The sequence below is a fragment of the Lynx canadensis genome, chromosome X, assembly GCF_007474595.2.
Source record: "Lynx canadensis isolate LIC74 chromosome X, mLynCan4.pri.v2, whole genome shotgun sequence".
In the NCBI taxonomy this organism is placed as follows: domain Eukaryota; kingdom Metazoa; phylum Chordata; class Mammalia; order Carnivora; family Felidae; genus Lynx; species Lynx canadensis.
In genome coordinates this window covers 90,054,980-90,076,962 of record NC_044321.2, presented here as the reverse complement: position 1 = coordinate 90,076,962, position 21,983 = coordinate 90,054,980, and the positions used below count along the sequence as shown (strand labels likewise).

The 21,983-nt window shown below is 45.2% G+C and overlaps 1 protein-coding gene across 1 annotated transcript in view; it reads left to right on the top strand.

Annotated features, from left to right (window-relative positions):
- Positions 1–15,527: 15,527 nt before the first annotated feature.
- Positions 15,528–21,983, top strand: part of AMOT (angiomotin) — a 63,283-nt gene continuing 56,827 nt past the window's right edge. The window contains exon 1 of the mRNA XM_030305914.1: positions 15,528–15,932. The gene's annotated coding sequence lies outside the window, so the exon portion shown is untranslated. The remainder of the gene's footprint in view (positions 15,933–21,983) is intronic.

Genomic DNA, 21,983 nt, shown 5'->3' with positions numbered 1-21,983 from the left:
AGAAAGATTATGTTCTCTAAACTTAATAACCAGGAAATGCTGCTAGGAATGTGAGCTCGTTTGGGCCCTGTTGCCGGTACGCGCTGTTCTCCAGAAGATATGAGGTCATTTGGGTCACCCTCATCCGATATGACGGGTGTTCTTATAAGAGGGAAAGAGACCCAAACAGAGGAGAGCACTATGAGGAGGTACAGAGACACATGAAAAAAGATGGTCGTGTGAAGACAAAGGGAGAAATTGCAGTTAGGCTGCCAGAAGTCAAGTGGCACTTGGGTTTTCCCTCACACCTTCAGAGGGTGCATGGCCCTGTTAACCCCCGAGTGTGGACTCCTGGCCTCCAGAACTGTGAAAGAATACATTTCTGTTCTTATAATCCATTCCTTTCATGGCACTTTATTACAGCAGCCCTAGGAAACGAATACACACCTTGATTTGGGTTATCAATGAGACATTTACTTAATAGCTACCATGGGCCGGGCACTGTACCAGGCACCAGGGATATAGAAAGATAAGACGGGTCTTATTCTTGCTTTAAAAGCAGACTTCAGGGGCGCGTGGGTGGCTCAGTCAGTGAAATGCCCACCTCTTGATTTCTGCTCAGGTCATGATCTCATGGTTCGTGAGTTTAAGCCCCGCATCGGGCTCTGTGCTGACAGCTCGGAGCCTGCTTGGCATTCCCTTTCTGTGTGTGTGTGTGCATGTGTGTGCGTCTCTCTCTCTCAAAATAAGTAAGTAAACTTTCAAAATAAATAAAAGCAGACTTCAGTTTTCGATGATAGATTAGGCTGTTTTCAGGGCCCCATAGATGCCTTTCCCTAACACACATATCTTTTGTTTTATTTGCTCACGTATGTAGACTATTTAGGTCCTCTGAAGACCAGATTTCTCCTGGCATTTTGGACTATTCCATTTACCGAGGGACATAGTTATTCACACAACGCCCTCTCCCTGGGGTGGCCACGAAGGAAGAATGGGGAAGGTTCTAAGGCACCTTTCATTTTGTTTCCTACCTGTATCTTTCCTAATACATCCATATCCCCACTGACATTTCTCCTGCTCTAAAATGAGGAGCTCTTCACACATTTTATGAAACACTATGCAGGGACCACAATGTGGCACTGTTTCATTCCTAAAATGTAATAAAATATACAGTTCATTTTATGTGACAATATGAGGCCTTCACCTCAGGGTCTAAGGTGTGGGGAGGGGAGAGTGCATATTTAGGGCCAACTCAATGTCAATCTCAGTAACAGAGCCCAGGCCTTATCACTTGAATCCTGATGCCACCATGGTAAGCCTTTGGTTTATTTTACTCCCATATTCATAGTTAGAGACCCCATTTCCCATAATGTTCCACCTTCTCCCTTCTGTGTATTCCCAATAAGGTGCCCTTACTTGTATCCATTGCCACAGTCTTGCTTTGGCTGTGGTGATTTTGCCTGCTAAGGTAATAACCAATAACAAGGGGTCAGTTTGAGGGGTGACCCTTCACAGAAGTATATTATTCTTAAAGGGGGCCCTTCTTAGAGATCAAAAAGTCCTCAAAACCAAAAGGCAAATGGCTCTAATGATGGACTGGCATGCAGTAGGTCAATCCTTTGGGGCAGGAGTCCTGTACTCTGTCATATTTTTTTATTTTTTATTTTTGTAAGTCTCCTGTGATTCTGGCTTGAGTAATTAGGCAATAAGGTGGATAGTGGTGTCATTTATGGAGATGAAAGATAGGAAGAGGCAGATGAGAATTATGGGTAGGGATGGAGGCAGATGATACATTTGGCTTTATATGTGTTCATTTCAAGATGCCTATGTAGCTTTCAGGGGATTTTAGCAGGCAGTTTGATACATGGATCATGTAAGAGATGTGGCAGGTGGTATTGATTTTGGAATCATCAGTCAACATGTTTCTTTGTTGTTCTGTGAAGCCATAATAAACCTGTGCCTTCTAAATCCTCAACAGCAGGTGGAAGAGACATTTTTAAAAAGGTAGAAACTTCCAGGTATCCTTGAAACACTTTCATGGTCTTGGCCACTAGCTGACCTTAGCGCTCCCGGTTCAATCTAGCTGCTCTTGACCCAGGATAGGTGTGTGGACCTTGGTTGTGAAGTGTGACGTATGCAGTGGTTAAGGTATTCTTTGGAGAGTGGTAAGAGATGCCAGGAAGGCAAACATGGTTCCTGTCAGTCTTGTTCCCTCACTAAATAGCATTTATGCTCAAGGAGAACTGGGCCGAATGAGTAAGAGGTTAGACACTCTTGGCTTTGGTTTTCTTTGTTCTTAATGCTTTGCAAAGTCTTCCTGGCCTCCAGTGGGTACACACCCTCTAAACCATTCTCTACACCACCAGGTTATTTTTCATAAAACACCACCTTTGTCAGTGTCCCAAACCTCCAAAAGAACAATTTCCAATTGTTCTAGTTGGCATCCAGGTTCCTCAAAACTCCGGTCCTACCTTTCATAGCTGAACTACACCTTTCCTAGCCTCTACACAAACTGTCTACTCACTTGTGCTGAAAACAAACCAGAGTTTTTCAGATGGCAAACCCTTGCTAATGCTATTATTTCATGAACTTCTCTATCTACCACAAATCTTCATTGAACACGCACTATGTACCTTCTTTGCCAAAGTTCAGCCAGCTCTCTCCCTTCTCTTGCCTATACAGTGAGCACGGTTCCAGCAACCATATGTTCGGGATAAAATGACAAGGTGGCAAATATATGCGAGCTGTGGGACAATCACAGAGAGACTTTAAAACCGAGGCTACTCACTCATCTAAATTGTATCAGAGAACACCTTCCATAGTTATTTTCGCATTTTGTCTTTCCAGCCACACTGGAGGTGTTGGAGGCTGAATCCAAGTTTAGACTTCTTTGCACCCCACATGGCACCAATCATACGGTAGGTATGTAACAGTTTTATGGTAAGTGTTTGTGTTTGGACTGGCTTCTGATGTTCTTTGTTTGAGTTTGGCAACATTCGGCAGAAAATACATTTTTACCAGAGCAGATTAGCCCTTCTGCTGAGTAAGCTGAGCCCTCGTAAACTGATCCTGCCTTCTTCCAAAGAGCTACGGAAATAAATCACCTTGTGGGTGAAACAGAGTTAGTCCTCATTTGCAGGGGGATTTGAAGTGTCTCCGTGGTTCAGTCCTCCACAAAAATCTCCCCATATTTACCATCTGCTCTGTCTTCAAGTTACCTCGGCATTTTTCTAAGACTCTGTGAAAATGAGCAAGGAGCTCTCACTTTCCAAAGTGTCCACCAAAGCCAAGGGGACATTAATTAGAGGCAGGAGGGGCGGGATCAAGGAGCTGGTCTCACCAAAGGAAGTTAGTTTATTCCCTGGGAAAGAAATGAAATGTGAGTTCAGGAGGTAGAACAGAAACCTTTTCAACTCTTCATGGCTAGACAAGAAATTGAATGGAAGAGATAGATGAGATGGTAAAATGTGGCAATAAATAAGTCAGAAATTTCCTGTAACCTTGGGAGAGAAGGTGATAGGGTCAAACGGCTTCACGCTGTTTTTGGATATCAAGAGAAACTCTGGGAGGCAGCAAACGTTTTCTACAAAGGGCCAGATAGTAAATATTTTAGGCTTTACAAGCTACAAACCTATACAGTCTTGGTGGCACATTCTCCTTGGTTTCTTTAAATGACCCTTTAAAAGCATTTACGAAAAGTGTTAGCACCTTTGCTCTAAAAGATGGCGTATGTGTAAATTTCAATTAGATTTCAACTTGAAAAATTCTTATTGTGGTAAGATTAACTCTGCAGAATTCTAAATCCCAAGACTGACTAACCAGGGATCCTCAGCTCACAAAGAGAGCGGCTACTCCCACCACGGAGTACTAGCTAGAGGAGGGGAGCAGGTTTGAGTGAGTCTAAGGGTTTTTGCAAAAGCTATTCAAAGTGAAAAAAAAAAAAATCACAGTGAGTGTGATTTGAGCAGGACACTGAGCATCTGGCCAAATTAAAGCTGGGGAACTCCCCCAGGAGCTTTCAGAACAGACCCAAAGGCAGTCTGGAAGCTGGGGTCAAGGAGAGGCAAACGCTGAGGGTGTTTTTTGACCACAAAGGCAGGGGAAGTCCTGGGCTTTGTAATTACCAAGCAGCCGAGACTGCACTTTGGGAATAAGTGAAGTATCTGCGAAATGTAACCTACCTGCCTGGGATCAGCCTGAAATACCTTCTGGGGTACACCCTGATGGATGTAAAGAAATCATGCCTGAAAAATTGGAGTCTGGGGACACTGGGAGTTCTGGCGCGAGAGAGGAAGAGGTTAGAGGTGTTCCCGTTCCCCTTCCCCCACAGGAACCACTTTTCACTAGGGAGCACAAAGCAGGCCTGAAGGTAGAAACTACAGAGAATCTACAGCACCCCTGACAAACATGGTTTTGAGAAACCAAGGGAGGGGCTCCCCCCTCCCCAGATGCTGACGGAAATGACCTGAGGGCAACATGTCTTAAGCTGAGATCAACTTGTCAGGAAGATAGGAAGAACAATGCTTCCCCCACCCAGCTCTAGCCCACGGCTAGAGTGCTGGAGACCGAATAAATGCTCAGTGCCTAATTGGGAGGTGGAGGGTTAGTGTGGGTGGTAACCACACTTACCACAGGTGTCCTAAAAGTAACCATATATTTCAGTCTCCCAGGTGTTCTCACAACCGTTGTTTGATCCGAGGCTCACAACAAGCCAGTGTGATCCTAAGACAACGACAGAGATTATTTTCGCAAATTGTGTGCGGTAAGGAAACAGGCTCAGAAGGGTTGGGCTACTTGCCCAAGTTCACACAGCTTTCAGGTATCGGTGCCACACTCCAATCTCTCCAGATTCCAGACGCGATGCTTACTGTCACACTACTGCCGGTCTTCTCAGGGAGGAAACACCAAGGTGGGGAATGGCTGGCAAAGAAGTACATCCCTGGCAGAGGTGACCCATTTGGGAGCTGGAGAGGGTAGGGGGGACATGAACAATTCGAAGGTGAGGATGATGGAGTTGTGAAGACATTTAAAGCTTGCAGAATGCTGGGAACTGAAAAGGCTTTTAAATGGACACACTTCTCTCTCTCTTTTTTTTTTTTTTTAGTGTTTATTTTTGAGAGAGAGAGAGTGTCTGTGCACGCGCATGCAAGAATAAGCGGGGGAGGGGCAGAGAGAGAGGGAGACACAGAATCCGAAGCAGGCTCCAGGCTCCAAGCTGTCAGCACAGAGCCCGAAGCGGGGCTCAAACTCACGAACTGTGAGATCATGACCTGAGCCGAAGTGGGACGCTCAACTGACTGAGCCACCCAGGTGCCCCACTAACTGGAAACAGTTCTGAAGCCCGGGTCCACATTCCAAGGAAATGAGGGATGAGCTTTTAAAATGTTGAGGGGTAGCCTGGAAAAGCCACAAAGATGGGGTTGGGGTGGCTTCGAGGGGCTTTCACGGGGGCAGCACGAGGCACCAGAGCAGTAACTTTGCCTGCTCGGTCGATCCCAGATGCTGAGAAAAATAGCTTTGATTTTGGATCTCAACACAAAGTAGGATCGGGGTATTGCAAAGGGTGAAAAATGACTCATTTATACAAAAATCTGTGTCATGAACTCCATGTTTCCTTCAGCCAGCAAGTATTTCCTGAGCACCTACTATGTGCCAGATACAGCATGAGCTAGGTGTCGGGGATACAGCAGCGAATAAGACACTGCCCGTGACCTCAGGAGAACCCTAAGTCTAGCTGGGAATCCGGAGAATAAATAGCTGCAAAACAATGTGATAAGTAATCTGATAGAGAGAGGAACAAGGATGAGAACCGAAGCCTAGGGAAAGGGGGAGGAAGTCCACAGTGCACCAGGCTTCCCTAACTCCCTGACCCAATGCCTGCCTCACTCCCGCGTGGGAGGGCAGCAGTAATGCTGGAAATGCGATAGCCCCAGAAACAGGATACCTTGTAAAATGAACTACATAAATTGTGAAATGTAAGTCATGGTTCTATTGTTCTGTGACAAGGTAGAAACGACAATTTTTTTTTCTTTTTTATCAAGCTAGAAACTATGAACCATGAAAACCTACAAGCAGTATTCCCTTCTTTTCCCTTTTCTGACCCTCTGCTTCTAGAAAGGAGGCTACTGGACTAGAAGGGTGGAACGTGGAACTTCCGTTAAAAGTTTGGTCAGTTGACATCACAGGGGTAGGAGCGTGACTAGAGTGGTTATAGGGTAATGTCGGGATCCCAGATTTATGTTCTTTGAACTCCTGGAGATAATGAAAGAGGAAAGTTTGTCCAAATGGAGGTTCAACCTACTGATAAGGGCCACCATGGGCTAAATTTTGCCACAGATGGAACCGGTACTGAGGAAACCATAGCAGAAAAAATATTGCCACTTAGGATGGAAAAACTCATACGAACCACCTGCTATTACCAAACCGTAAGAATCTCGAGTACTTTGCTCAAGCCATCTCTTGTCTCTTGTGTAGAAATTACCTGGCTTCACCTGAGTTTTCTTCTTTGTTTCTTTTTAACAAATCCTTCGTATAGAAATTTAAGCTTGTATAGACATTACCTGGTTTCACAGATGGTTATTGCTTGATTAAAAATATAATAATAATAATAATAGCTACTGTTTATTGAGTACCTGCCATGTCCCAGGACTGTGTGGACAACAGCATGAATCCTCACAGATTTAAAGGTCTACCCACCATTCCCACAGCCCTGAAAAATATAATCTCCCTAAGGGCAGGGGTTTTGTCTGTTTTATTTACCAGTGCAACCCAAGTACTTGGAACAGTGTTGAAAACATAGTGGATACTCAATACATATGTGTTCAACCAATAAATTATAAAATTGAGACTTGAGAAGTGAAGTGATTTATCCAAGGTCATGTAACCAATTGAATGTGGGGATCTTAACCCAGTTCTATCTGAATGATGATCTCTTTGTTTCTTCCACTCTACTGGGCTGCGTTTTGGTAAATCTATTCCAAGTTTACAGTTCTGATGGGGGTATAGGAAGTGACGCCATCTATTAAGTCATCTGGAACCATCTTCTAGCCATCAAAAGCACTGTTGCCTTTCTAATTCATCCACTCTCTAGCACTCGTGCCTGTACTGCCTTTCTTCTGATCTCACAGCATTCATTTGCGAGGCACCAAATAAACATACCACCTCCTACTGGAACAGTGCATGCCCACATTGGCACACACCACTTTTCAAAACTCCCCATGATGCACCCAGATCAAGGAACCAACCAGAAGGAAGGAGGACATGCACTCAGAAAACTTGCCAGCACTCTTGACGACTGCCAGCTGTCAAGAGTTGCAAGGAACCCTAAACATCATCTAGTTCAATGTCCCACCTCATGCAGCAAGAATTCTAAAAAATTACTAACTTGTACCAGCCCATGGGTATCCCTAAAGTGGGGGAGGCAAGAGAGAACCAGGGGGTACACAAAGCTACAGGATAAGCCTGCAGCTTCTTCCTGGACCGATAATTTTCTAGGTTGGGAGACAACGTTAAATACTTTACCTATTGAATAATTTAAATATTATTTATATATATACTTAAAAAATTTTTTTTAATGCTTATTGATTTTTGAGAGAGGAACAGAGAGAGTGAGTTCGAGCGGGGCAGAGAAGAGAGACACAGAATCCGAAGCAGGCTCCAGGCTCTGAGCTGTCGGCACAGAGCCCGACGTGGGGCTTGAACTCACAAACCGCGAGGTGATGACCTCAGCCAAAGTCGGATGCTTCACTGACTGAGCCACCCACGCGCCCCAAATATTATTTTTAGATTTAAACCACTTCTGATATAGTTTATCACACAGAATCCACAATTCACACCACTGTTGAAAGATAAACAGGAGACTGGGGTAGACGTTACTGCTCAGGGAATATTTCCCTGAAGAAGTGATAATTGAGTTGAGGCCTGATACGTAAGATTCAGTTAGCAAGGGGAAGGATGGGAAGAGAGTGGAGAGAAGAGAGGTATGAACGTCTTGGGGTAGAAGGTCCAACAGCCTGGAGCTGAGATGTCCACAGCGGCTCCAGCACCACCCCCCAAATTCCTTAGCCGAGACCAGAAAGCCAGGGACACACAGCTATCATTGCTGAAGGATTGTCAACACGCTTGCTGAAACCGCCCGTGCCTTTAGATTAGAAACTGCTTGGTGTGAAAGGAAACGAGTCGGCTCACCATACAAACTATGAAAAATACCAGTATCTGCTAAGATCCGTATGTTGCTATCATCTTATCCTCACCGCCACCCTTGGAAATAGGAGCTGCTGTTACTCTTACTTTACAAACGAGGAAACAGGCTCCGAACGTGCCCAAGGTCACAGAGCTAGTGAGAAGGGGAGCAAAGACTACGACACCAGGTCTTTTGGGTGCCGAAGCTCATGTGCTTAGTACCACACTGCGCTTCTGAGCATGGTTAGTAGGGAAGAGCGATTATGAGGGCCTTAAACCCTGCAGGCCGCTGAGCAAACCTGTGGTCCTACCCACCCTGTGTTAAGTGACTGGCAAATGCCAGGTATCGTGATTGATAACTCTAAAAGCGTTCTTTCATTTAATACTCACAGCAACTCCTCGTGGTGGAAAAAATTATTAGCCCCCATTTACACATGAGGGAACTAGGGCCCAGGGTGGTTAAGCTGTTTACCTCGCTGGTCTAAGTGCCGGGGCTCTGACCGGAATCCAAGCTTTAGTGACTCCAAAAGTCTATACCCTTTCCATGAGAGCACACCAAAGATGGCTTAATATTTAACCCTTCCCAGGTTACACATTTGCACTTTAACAAGGGTCTTTCCTGTGTGAATCTCACAGGACCATGGCAGACTGGAAAGGAAGGCCGATGGGGGACGGCAGGGTGGGCCTGCCTTAAATCACACCGGAATGGCATTGACCTACCTTCTCCCTGTAGTTCCGGAAGTGGGGCAATGTGCCAGGGAAGATAAATCTCCACTCCAGTCCCAGGCCTCGCCTCCTCCGACCGGGATAACAACTCTCAGACACTCTGGCAGCTACAGAAGCAGAGAGAGAGAGCCGAATCAATCAAGAGTTTATTTGCAAAGGGTAATGTCAGAGGACGGACTTCCTTTAAATCCTGCTAACTTTGTACGCTTAAAGAGCTAACTGGCTCAGGAATTTGATTTCTCTCTGACTTGCTTTCAGAGATTTGTGTTTTATCATTGACTAAGTCATATTCTTTTCTGTTATCCCCCCCACCTACCTTTTGGAGTGCAGACTTCGATGTGTGTTCCGAGGTCCTCCTACCTCCCTCTTGCTCCAGCTAACCTAGGACTTTGCAAACAAACCCTACTGAGGAGCGTGGACAGTCTGGGCCTTTCCAGAAACTCAAGCTGCTGAAGGAGATATGGTATTTAGTTAAGCTGAAGTGAAGCCCTGCATAAATCATAAAGAGGCGAACCCGGGTTACTCAAACAGGACCCTAGGAGGTGCTTGGGGAATAATCTCGCAGGCAGCTTTATTTTTCTACAGCCGATTTACTTCCAACACGCTGGGGCCCACAAGTACCCCAGGAGTAACTTGGCTCCCAGATGCTGGAGCAGGTCTTGGCCTTGGAGCACAGTTCTGGTGTTGTTTCCTGCATTCCCACATTGCTGTTTTCCACACATGGATCAGGCTTCAAACTTCCTGTGTCTGGACTGTTTGTGTGCATGTGCATGCGTGTGTGTGTGTGTGTGTGTGCGCGTGTGCGTGTGTCTGCGTGCCTCGATGTTTATATGCTTGCAAAGGGTGGGAAGGGGGGAGGAGGCATCCAAAAGGGAGAGCATTCAACTCAATGCTCATATTGCATATGTGTCCCTTTGTTCCTTTCCCGTTCAGATAAAGCTGCTATTTTCTGATCAGCTGGCTTCTGCATGTTCAGGGCTAGTATCCTTGTGAATAAATAGGAGAGTTTAGGAGAGATCCTGAAGAAGGAAGGCTACTTTTCAGGGTTTGGCTGATATATTTTGAGAGTTACGTGGAGCCATAAACCCTTAAGATTTCTTTTCCCTGGTGTACGCGCTTTTGTTTCTAGATGCATTTAAATGATTTAGTCGTTCACCAGGCAATTAGAGGGAAGATGTGCTCGTTTCACACTGCCAGTTGATTTGGTGGGTGGAGGAGAATGCCACTCAGTACAAAGCACTATGGTTTTGTGGTCTTTCCCTCTAGAAGAACCTAGCCAGGGACTGAGGAATAGATTACAAGCTACGTTCTCCTTCCTACTTTTCCTGTGCCCTGGGCAAAAACATTGAACACAAAGATCATATTTTTTAAAATTGAAAAATTTCTTTTTTTTAAATTTTTTTTAACGTTTATTTATTTTTGAGACAGAGAGAGACAGAGTATGAACGGGGGAGGGTCAGAGAGAGAGAGGGAGACACAGAATCTGAAACAGGCTCCAGGCTCTGAGCCGTCAGCACAGAGCCCGACGCGGGGCTTGAACTCACGAACCGCGAGATCATGACCTGAGCCGAAGTCGGACGCTTAACCGACTGAGCCACCCAGGCGCCCCTAAAATTGAAAAATTTCTTAATTGCCAAAATTAAAAACCAAGAAATTTTACATTAGAACATTTCACTTCTGGTTTCTCTTGGAAAATCAGAAATCCTGGACACATTGGGCCTGCATTTCCGATGGTGTTGACCAACCTGCCCCCTTTGCTGCCAAGAAGAAGGCAGCCTCCGTCACTGGTCTTGTCATCTGACACCGTGCCTGAGGGTTGTTACCTTAAAAAAATTTTTTTTAAAGAATTTTTATAATTTTTTTTTTGAGAAGGAGAGAGAGCGAGAGAGAGCGAGAGACAGAGAGGGGAGGGGCAGGCAGAGAGGGAGACACAGAATCCAAAGCAGGCTCCAGGCTCCGAGCTGTCAGCACAGAGCCCGATGCGGGGCCTGAGCCTACAGACTGTGAGATCATGACCTGAGCCAAGGTGGACACTTAACCGACTGAGCCACCCAGGCACCCCTAAAAATTTTTTGTATTGTGGTAAAAATGCACATAAAGTACAATTTATCATTTTAGCCATTTTTAAGCATGCAACCCAGTGGCAATAAATACATTCCAAATGTTGTACAACCACCACCACAATCTATTTCCAGAACTTTTCCATCCTCCCAAACAGAAACTGTGGTCATTAAACAGCAACTCCCCGTTCCTTCCTCCCCTTGGGCCCTGATAGCCACTACGCGATGTTCCGTCTCTCTGAATTTGCCTATTCTAGGCACCTGACCTAAGTGGAATCATATGTTTGTCCTTTTGTGTTGGGCCTCTTTCATTTGGCATGTTTTTAAGGGAGACTTTTGATTTTTTAAATTGCCTTTTTTAAAGAGCGTAGACACTGATTTTTATTGCCTTGTCAAATGAGGTGTTGCATTTTATTGGAGGAAGATAGGGCCAAACAGGACAGGTGGTTTGGCGTAGAGGCTCTTTATTCATAAGCTTAAAATGATCATTATACCCATTATTAATATACGGAGGGTCTTAATGCACTTAGGCAACTCAGTGTCTTTACACAGGTGTTTTTCGGTGAGTGGTTAATTCTCCTGGTATCCCCCCGAGGCCTCTCCATATTTTATAGTCAGGATATGAAGACACGGGGGATGCTCTAGGGATTAGTTAAATGCGTGTGGCATACTTTGCTGTATAAACTCACTCTCTGGAACGAGTTTTCGCTCCCCGCTCTCAACTTCCACAGCTTTTACTGTCAATCCCATTCATTTAGCGCTTAGCATATGCGTGTTAGTTGCCTTTTTCTTTATACACCCTGGAAGGCACAAGCCAAGCCTCATCCCTCTTTGTTTTTTCAGTCCGGTCCGTAACAGGGGCTCGATCAATGTTTGTTGATGTTGGCTTCCCCCTCCCCCTACCTTTTAAGTAGAACTGGCAAAGAAGCGTAGGTTTAAATTCAAACCCAGTTTAAACAAACTGAAGGGTTTTCAGGGTGAAAACAAAAGGAAGTCTTGCGTGGCGGGAGAGAAGGAACACCTAAGACGTTTGAAGACCTGGGCCAAGCTCGGGTACCCAGAAACCTGTTGTTTGCCACAGGCCTCAGTAGTGACTCACACACGGCCTGATCCACCATTAAATTCAGGGCTCCCTCACTCTACTCCATCAGAATTCAAAGCTGGGGACCGACATTCTACAAACAGCCGCCATGCCTTTGCCACCAGGATTGGCTTCCCAGTATTTTCTGTAATGGCAAAAGAGGGGAAATAGCCTAAATGGACTCTCAGTAGGGGAATGCATAAAAGAATTTGGGCACACTTGTGCAATGGGACACTGAGCTATCACGGAAAAGAACGAAAAGAACAAAGTTGAAGGAAGTTGTCGTGAGATGGAAAGATATTTAAGAGACATCATTGAGTAAAGAAATGCAAGGTGCGCTGTGATTGATGACCCCACTTATAAGGCGCAAAAATGGAACATGTGTGTGTGTATGTGTGTGTGTGTGTGTGTGTGAAAATAGTATGTTTTGAAGATTACACACAGATATATATATATATATATATGTATGTGTGTGTGTATAATGTGTGTATGTGTGTGTGTAAATAATATGTTTTGAAGATTACACACAGGCATAGAGAGAAAGGGACAAAGGGACTATGAGAACCGAGTGGTAGAGAGGAACTCTATTTGGTTCAGTACTGATTTTACCAGGGGCATAAACTACTTTTTCCATTTTATCAGCATTGTTCATTTTAACAAGTATCCTCCTGTTGCTATTGTGATCAGTAGTAGCCTGCTGCCTACACTCACCCCGTCTAGCTCTGCTGGCCACCCCTCCAAATAACAAGGCTGGAATAATCTTCCCTTGCTTCACGAACTAGATGCCTCCATGTCTTTAACACTCAAAATCCTCTCACTTTCCCCATTAAAAATAACCCAGGGCACCTGAGTGCCTGAACCGACTTCGGCTCAGGTCCCAATCTTGCGGTTTGTGGGTTCGAGCCCCGCGTCGGGCTCTGTGCTGACAGCTCGGAGCCTGGAGCCTGCTTTGGATTCTGTGTCTCCCTCTCTCTCTGCTCCTCCCCTGCTTGCACTCTGTCTGTGTCTCTTTAAAAAATAAATGAACATTAAAAAATTTTTAAAACTCGCCCCAGTAACTTCACCTCACACATAACCTGAATTACACCAAGAATCTATCTATCTTGCCCACGTTCCTGCTTCTGAATCTCTGAGAAGCCCAAGCAGACCATTCTGAATGTCCAGGTTACCTCACAACATGTCACCAGCCGATTACTTTTCCTGGACCCCGTTATATTCCGGGACCCCATTCATGGTGAGATCGTGTCTCCTTTGAGTACATTTTCTCTTGCATGCCTTCACCCATGGCCTCTCAGAGGGCTCCCTTTTGTCAGGCTTGAATTGGATTTCACCTTTTCAGTGGCGTGAGTTCACAATAAAAACCCTGGATTGTCGAGGCCTTTACAATTAGTCTTGTTTCCTCCTTTTTTACAAGTGTTTTTATTTATTCATTCATTCATTCATTCATTCATTTATTTTGAGAGAGACAGAGAGAGCATGAGGGGCAAAGGGACAGAGAGTCAGAGGGAGAGAGAGAGAGAGAGAGAGAGAGAGAGAGAGAGAGAGAGAATCCCAAGCAGGCCCCACATGGTTAGTGCACAGTGTCCCGCTCTGGGCTGGAACTCATGAAACCTGGTGAGAAGCTGAACCAAAATCAAGGGGCAGACGCTTAACTGAATGAGCCACCCAGGCGCCCCTAGGCTCGTTTCCTCCTTGTAAGGTTTTCTAGGAAATTCAGATCTGTGGCGAAGGGTGACTTCCACGGTGAGTGTTCCCTCATGTTTGTTTTCTCAACTTCGCTTTGGAGATACACAGCATGATTTCCTCTTGCAGTCCCAGCACCACAATAGATTTACGTTGTGGCGCCACTGCAGAATTGTTGAAAAGAGAAATCTCACCCACCCTGGTTAGAAAAGGGATTAATTTATTATTCTAACTGCAGGGATCTAACTTCATATCCACCCTAAAAACTGTAGGAAAAGAGCTGACTTTTAAAAATAAAGCCCCAAACCTACACACCTTGGATGCAGATGCTTGAAACAGATGAACAGAATAGTTGATTGTGGGACACAGGTGAGACTCTCCACCATGTGACATACACAAAAGTAGGAAGACACACACGTATGGGGTGCTCTGTGGTTTAGAGTTCACACACACAATTCATTTTATTTTCATATGCCATCGTCACTAGGTTAATTGGCCGTCTTACAGCCTTTCTTTACAGATGGAGAGATTAAGGTTCAGAAAAGTTAAGCGACTTAAAAGTCGCACAAGTACCTGGTAAGTGCCACAGTCCAAAAGGAGTTCTTTCTTTAGTTCCAAATTCCATGTATTTCTGCTACCCCCTACACTGCTATTTCTTTGTGCTTTTGTTCCCCAGATGTAAAATGGTAGGTTTTCAATGTCCCCAGGATGCTGTTCTCAACTCTCTGTGTTCTCAGGCACTATCATTTGTTCGCAGCCTGGAACTGTGAACATCACACGGACACTTCATGTACTTTTTACCCTTCCTGGCTTAATGAATTAAGGGGGAAGAAAAGCTACCTATTCCCAGAGGGCCGGACAGTGCCACAAAGGTGTACGGGAGCCACCGGACACACTGTCGCACTCTCTTAAGAGACTGAGAAACCAAGCGTCTCTTTCTTTTCTCAGCAGTAGCTGGGGGAGAACGGAAAGCTAGACAATGGTCTCTTGTTTAGTTTTATTAATTTTGAGGGCGGGTGGGACAAAAAGATCGGATGGACGACGCAAGTGACCAATCGCGAGCGAATCCTAGGCCGGGATTCACCAACCGGTAGCGGCGAAAGAAGGGTGGGTGGGACTTACTCTTCGCGGCCCGCTCCGCCCAGGCCGGCCCTCCCAGCCCGCCCAGGAGGCGGAGACTCCGCGGAGCCCCGCCCCCGCCAACCCCGCCGCCAGCGCGGCCCGCCAAAGGGGAGGGGGGCGGGAAGGGGGAGGCTAAGGGGACCAGAGGAAGAAAGAAGGGTGTCGCACAGAGCTGCGACCTGGGTGGGGGCCTGCTGGTCATAGGAAGCAAGAGGGGAAGGAAAACGAAGGAGCGCTGTGCCTTCCTGCATTATTTTGAGCAGACGGCGAGAAGCTGCTTTTCAGCATTTCTATTATTTGTGTTTCTTCCTCCCGCTGTGGGGCGGGGAGCCGCGCTGGCTCTCCCACGCGACTCCGCTCCGCTGGTGTCGTAGATTATTACTGTAGTCTTTGCAGAACCCTTTCCTTCCTCCCAGCCAGTCCTTGCGTAGCCTCTCAGGACTACAGTAAGCGCGTAAAGCCACACGAGTGGGAGGACTAGAGCTAGGACCCCCCGCTTTAGCCTGAGTGGCTGGACCCCGCCGTTCAATTGTTTGAAACTTCCCCGCCCCCTGGCCCCGCCTCTCTTCCGCCCCCCGCCCCCCCCCTCCCCAGGGTCCAGGCCGGCTCCCTCCCTTCTTTCCCCGCCCTCTACTCCGCCCCCCTCTCTAGTCCACCCCCCACGCCTGGGCGGTCCTAGCCGCTCACCGCAAGAAGAAAAGCCACCCATTCGTCCCCCTCCCCTACCTCCCATCCTTTGCCCAGGAGCTGCCTTCATCGCAGTCACGCCCCTTCCTTCCGAGGAGCTTTCTGGCTGCTCAAGCTGGTAGACCCCCTGATTTATTCTTCCATCTCCGCTCTCTTTCGCCTCATCTTCTCTTAGTTCTCACCGCTCCCTCCACCCCCCACCTCCAGTCTGTCTTGCCTCCGACCATCCGCTGCTCCACCCTCCGGCCCGGTATCCTGCCTGTCCACTGCCACCAAGGAGAGCCCGGACGGAGCAGCGAGGAGGGGAGCAGCCGGGAGTTGGGGCTTCCCCCTGCCCATCCTGGCCTCCGGCCCGGGACCGAAGCCACTTGAGCGAGCAGAGAGTCGTCACCTTGTCTTCGGTGCCTTCAGGGGTAGGAGACGCATGGTTACTTTTCGCGGGGAACTGGGGCAGGAATCCATGGTGGCATGAACTTGATCGTGCCCTTGGCGTGAGTGAGTTGATCTAGATGCATGTGGGGATGCCCGGGTGTTCTACTTTCTTTGCAGCCGGCCTTGAGTTTTCCAGGATGAGCAGCAAGTTAAATGGGTTAAAGAGTGTGCGCTCCTTTCCCGTCCTACGGAGATGCTAGTGGGTACCACTACTTGACGGTACTTTTACTTCCTTGCCTCCTTGGGTGCTTGTAGGTATCTAAGTAATTAAGCACAAAAAGAATGAGGGAACTGCAGGTCAACATTTACCTCAGGAGGAATGTCTATGGGCGCTTATCTCAGATTGCTAGATGCGTTCCTCCTAAGTGTTTAGAGTCGAGGTGGGGGCTCACACTCCCCTCCCCCGGGGGCTGTGAATTCTTGAAGTCTTAAAGTCTAGGAGTAATCTACAATGCTACACTCCTTTTGGTAGATGTGTGTGTGTATGTGTTTGGTGGTGAGGAGGGGATTGCCCATTATCTGCTTTATAGATGTTAGTAACGAGTTTTGCAGGGTCATGCAGGTGCCTTGAGGGTCCCAAGCCTTGGCCACTGTACATTGGAGCTTCGACAGCAAGGTGGCTTTATTGATATGTGAAAACAAAGGAAAGGAAAAGTGAGAGGGAAAGTGACAGTCTTTGTAGTCTGGTAAATTGCCACTAATGATAGTATAATAATAATTTGCAGCAAAGAACTAAATACAGTTAAATGAGAGGAAAGGAAACGTTTGTGAGGAAATAGCATTTTCAATCTCTGGCATGTATTTTAGAAAGAGTTGTAGAACACCTTGGAGTGTCTAATTTTGTTCTCCTACCTCCTCCCGCTTCTCCCGGACCACCACGTTAAGAGTGGAAGTTGGGAGGTGTTTAAAACTCTTTTGAATATAACCCTCATCTCCCATCCAGACAGGAAGATAATTAGTCACCATAATCTTCAATAATGGAGGGCTAAGGTGATTTAAGTCTCCTTGAACTACGTTTTGTGAAAAGTCCTTTCCCCGGGCCAGCCTTTGTGAAGCCTTCTCAGTTAGACCTTTCAGCACCCTCATTTAGTAGCTAAGAATACTTTGAAATACCATTTTGGAGGCAGGATAAATTTTCACCCGTCTCCCACCTATCTCCAGTTGAGCAAGCATGGCAAACTTCTAAGAATGGTGGTCTTCAAAGACCTGTTACCAAGATGTCACCAACCCATTGCTTCTTTGGGAACCAATTCTTTGGCTCTATTTTTAAATGATTGTGTTGGTTGATTTTAATGGGGGAAAGGAAAGCAGGAAGGGAGAGAAGGAACGTTACGGGGCGACAATTTTAAAGGCTATCGTCTTTCAGATCAGCTGGGAGGGAAAAGTTGGCCTGACCAAACTACATTTTATAAGTGGCCTGGGACATTTTAATAGCCAGGTTGTTGTAGAGTAGTTGCATCTATTTACAGATGATAACTCAGGTTCCAGTTATTCTGTATGGGTTTATCCGGTGTCATTTACAGACACTTTCTGGCACTACATCATACTTCATTTTAAGACACTTCTTTCTTTGGAAAAGTCTGTGGCTCCATAAAATTGAAAGTGCTTTTTCTAACTTCATGGCTTGCTATGAAGTAAACCTCTGCCCATGCTTGTACGTAGTTACTTTTATGTGAAAGTTGGGGATCAGTTTACCTATTTAAAAGATTTCAGGAGGAAATTTAAAAATTCATACTCGATACCATTTTGGATTTGGAAATTGAAAGCTCATTTCTGGTTGGTGAAGTAGGGATTATGAGACTAATGTATGTATAGCCATGGCACTTTGTGGACTTGCATTTTCTGAAATTTTGTAAAGAGCGAATCAGATGCTTTCTAGAATGCCTTAAGAACAGTCTATTCAGAACACAGAAGGATGGATGCTATGACCTTGAGGTCCCATTGAGTGCCAGAATTCTAAGTGGGTACATCTGCTTCTGTGCCTCTCCTAAGAGCCCTCTCCCAGGGCCTGTGCCTTCTTTAAAAGGGTGTCTTTGTAATTAAGCAGCCTGTCTCTCCCACCCCCCTTTCTTCCTTTGATCCAGCTTTTTAAGGCCTTTTTCCATTTGGAAACAAGAGGAGTTTCTCACACTCTCCTACTCCCCTCTTAAGGTTTCTTTCCCTTTACCCCCAAAGAAAGTCCCCCAAAGTTCTCAGGGTGGTTATAAGTTGTTTTGTTTTGTTGGAGTGAAGGGGATGTTACCAGTGAGGAGAAGTAGAGGATATATTCCCTCTTGGGAAATGCTTGTGGCCAGGTAGCCTCTTCCATGGAGACTGAGCATTTGGAATGCATGAGAACAGTCTATTCTTAGGGACTGTCTGGAAGAAATTGTCCTTTGCACCCATTAAGTGCAGCTAAAACCCACTGAAAAGGGTGGACAGAGGTGTGTGTGGTCGTGGCTGAGCCTTTTAGGATGGTAAATGGGTAAATGTTCCCAAATCTCTTATTACATCACCTCTTTCCCCCATGGATTCAGTGGGTTTGGAGATCTGCTTGACAAGTTAATTAGCTTGGGACTAAACCAATTTGTTCAGAATTGTGCTCTATTGATTTCCTGTCCCCAGGAATTTTTGTTGGTGGTTTTCTATGACGTGTTGCCTTTAGTCTTGCTTACTTTTTCGTTCCTTGCTGCCTTTTGTGGACTTTGGTCCAAAATCTAGGGTCCCACCCCCAAGTCAAAGGTTAGAATTTGGTCGAAGGAACTAAGGGGGCATTAAACACGCTGCCCATACTGCACTGCCCTCCTCCATGGTGGGCTCCTGACCCCTTTTAACCCGGAGAAAAGAGGGAAGTTTCCCTTTCTACACACAACACACAAAATCTGAACTGAAAAAAAAAAACAAGGGGAAAAAGAAGGAAAATAAGAGGCCATTTGCTTTATAAAAGAACCCACTACAGGTTTCTTAGAAAGAAGTAGCTTTCTTAGTTAGTGCCTTTGAGCTATGACTTGATAATATAAAGCTTCACTATAATCGGGCCTTCTCAGAAACTATTTATTGCATCAAGGAAGACATTAGAATTTTGTTGTAATTATTATAGCTTGAGTTAAGTGAGGCCATTATTTGGCCTTTGAAATCTTTTTGTTATATGGGATGGAGTTAATTGTCTAGATCGTTCTGGCTTGTAATAATGCTGGCCACGTTTAGCTCCAGCGGACAACCACTTGTAGATGGGAGGTGGTATGACTTTCTGGAAAGAAATCAGACTTCACAGACACTGCTAAGTCTGACGGTGGGACTCTGCCCCATAGAGGTAAAGAAATTTAATGCTGGTTGTTGTATTTGAATAACCCAAGGGTCCAGAAAATTGCTTCTGGTAAGTGACGTCACGTGGTGCCGTTTTTCATCGGATAATCTACAATAAGCTTTCCTAGTGAGCCTGCTGGTGCATGGGACATGGGCTGTAAGCCCACCTCTAACTCAGTTTACTGTCCTTGGCAAGTCCTCTGTGCATTGTGAGGAGCTGGACAAGGTGATTTTGAGAACCAGTTCTGAGAAGTTTATGGTTCCCTTCCTAGACCTCCACTTGGGACGTGAGTGTGAATGATTCGTACCAGAATGAGGTGCAGCAGTCATTAGAAATACAATCAGGTAGTCATCTGGATGTAAAAAAAAAAAAAAAGCCTCTAAGGATATAGCAATATAAATGCATTGTGTTTTGTATCTTAACAACATATCAAATTAAAAAGCTAAGATCCTGCCCAGAACTTCATCACGAATCCTGTCCTAACAGATCACTCGCCTACATTTTTCCTAGTTCCTCTCATGCCCTTGTTTCTGTACTTAACATGAATTTTACATAGTTGTGGGGGGGGGAGGGGTCATAGAAATCTACAAAGTTTCTTTCAAATAAGAGCCCAACTAAGACTTAGTTTTGTAAACCCATGTGGAAGAATGAAGTCAGAACCTGACTGAGTACGCGTGAAGAATCACGTATGTTTGTTCCTTGAAATGCCGGGAGAGACTAACAGATTTAATAAGTAATTCCTCAACGTTTCTGTAATTTAGGGGTGTTCGTGTATCTACCTAGGCTGTTAAGTCTATTCCGTTGACCTCCTGTTACCCCTCCCCATTTTTTATTTTATTTTTTTTAATTTTTTTTAACGTTTATTTATTTTTGAGACAGAGAGAGACAGAGCATGAACAGGGGAGGGGCAGAGAGAGAGGGAGACACAGAATCCGAAGCGGGCTCCAGGTTCCGAGCTGTCAGCACAGAGCCCGACGCGGGGCTCGAACTCACGGATCGTGAGATCATGACCTGAGCCGAAGTCGGCCGCTCAACCGACTGAGCCACCCAGGCACCCCCCCTCCCCATTTTTTTAAGCGAAAAGACAACTAAGGTTCACTGTTTACTTTGTCTAAATCATTAGGAATGAATTCTTAAATCACTGTATCATGATATCCCGTCAAGAGAGTACAAATTTGGGTAGACTATACAATTTCCCCAAGGAGAAAGGAAAAGCAGGAAGGCACAAATGTTTTGTTTCATAGCTTTGAAAATAATATGTTTAAATTAGACTAAAAAAATCGTAAGGAAACTAAGGGTTTGGGACAATTGAAGACATGTAGGTGCGGCAGGATGATGGGCTCTTCATTTGAGGTCTTCACTGTATAGCGAAAGCTCAGGTACGTGGTCCCTTCATTTTCCTTTGATAGAGAAGGCATAATATACATGTGATCTCCATTTTGGATGAATTCATTCCTGGAAACCAGTGGCTCATCATAAATTAGATTAAATACCTTTAACCAGAAGAGGAAGGTGAAGTATGGATTTTTTGTACTTAGAAAGTTCCAAGTTAAGTACGTTTTTTATGATATGTATTCATGGGGAGATGCAGATGGAGGTATTTGCTAATATCTCGTAAGATAATTTTTGAAAATTATCTTTTTTTTTTAACTCTGTAAGGCTGCTCTTGACGTTTGTAAAGTCACTTTCATTATTGCCCCAACTCCATGAAACAGCATTAGACTCTGTGACTTGAAGCCAGGATCTGGGTTTCTGTGCCCAGCCCTCTCTGACCTGTCACGTGACCAAGGGTAAATGAATTAGCTGCTCTGGGCTTCAGTTACCCTTCTGGGAAGCAGGGATATTAATACCTCACAGAGGTGTTTAGGCATGCTTCATATTGGACACATGCTTTGAGGTCATTGGATGAAAGGTGTTTGCATGAAGGCAGAGAAGGCTTATTATAAGGTCCTGAGCAGGTGTTCACTTTTAATGAGCTTTGCTCTCTTATAACTTACAGTGCCCCTTGGTGCCCCAGTGCCTTACTTGACTATGATTGATCATCCCAACATTTATGTTATGGACCCTCTTGGCTTTTTTTTTTTTTTTAAGTAAACATTTTCCTTCTATGGGGTAAGTTGAAGTTCGAATAAGAGGACTCCAGCATCTTCCAGGGTGATGAAAAATAGCTTCAAAAAGAGACATCAGTTGAAATGTGCCATAGAGATCAGTGAGTTCTTCAAAGCTCTTCCAAAAGATTAAAAAGGGTAAAACAAATTTCGGCGTGTGTCTGTGTGTGTGAGTGTGTCTATGTGTGTGTGTCTTAAGGGAGAAAGTTTTGAGTAATATTTGCTTGTGACACATACTGATGATAGCCAGTAACTGAAACCCAGCCATTGTAGTGTTTTATACACAGCTGGTTTTTATTAATGATGGAATATTTATGCTTGCTGTACAATTCGTGGCTCATTTCCATGTGTATGTCAGAACTCAAATACCCCCCAAAGCAACATTAAGATAACATTAAATATAAATGTGGCCAAGCTAGAAAGGGTGGATTTGGGGGGGGGGTCTCCCTTATTCTTATTGGTGTTGCTTCAGATCACCATAACTGCCCCCCAACTTTAGGTGCTGGTGCTGATCTATTTTTCCTTTATGTGTCCCATAGCAAACTTCACATTCTGATCCTTTTGATATGGACAAATGATCTCCCCCCTTCATAATGCAGATGAAACTGATGTATGTGTTTTTTAAGAGCATATTTTCG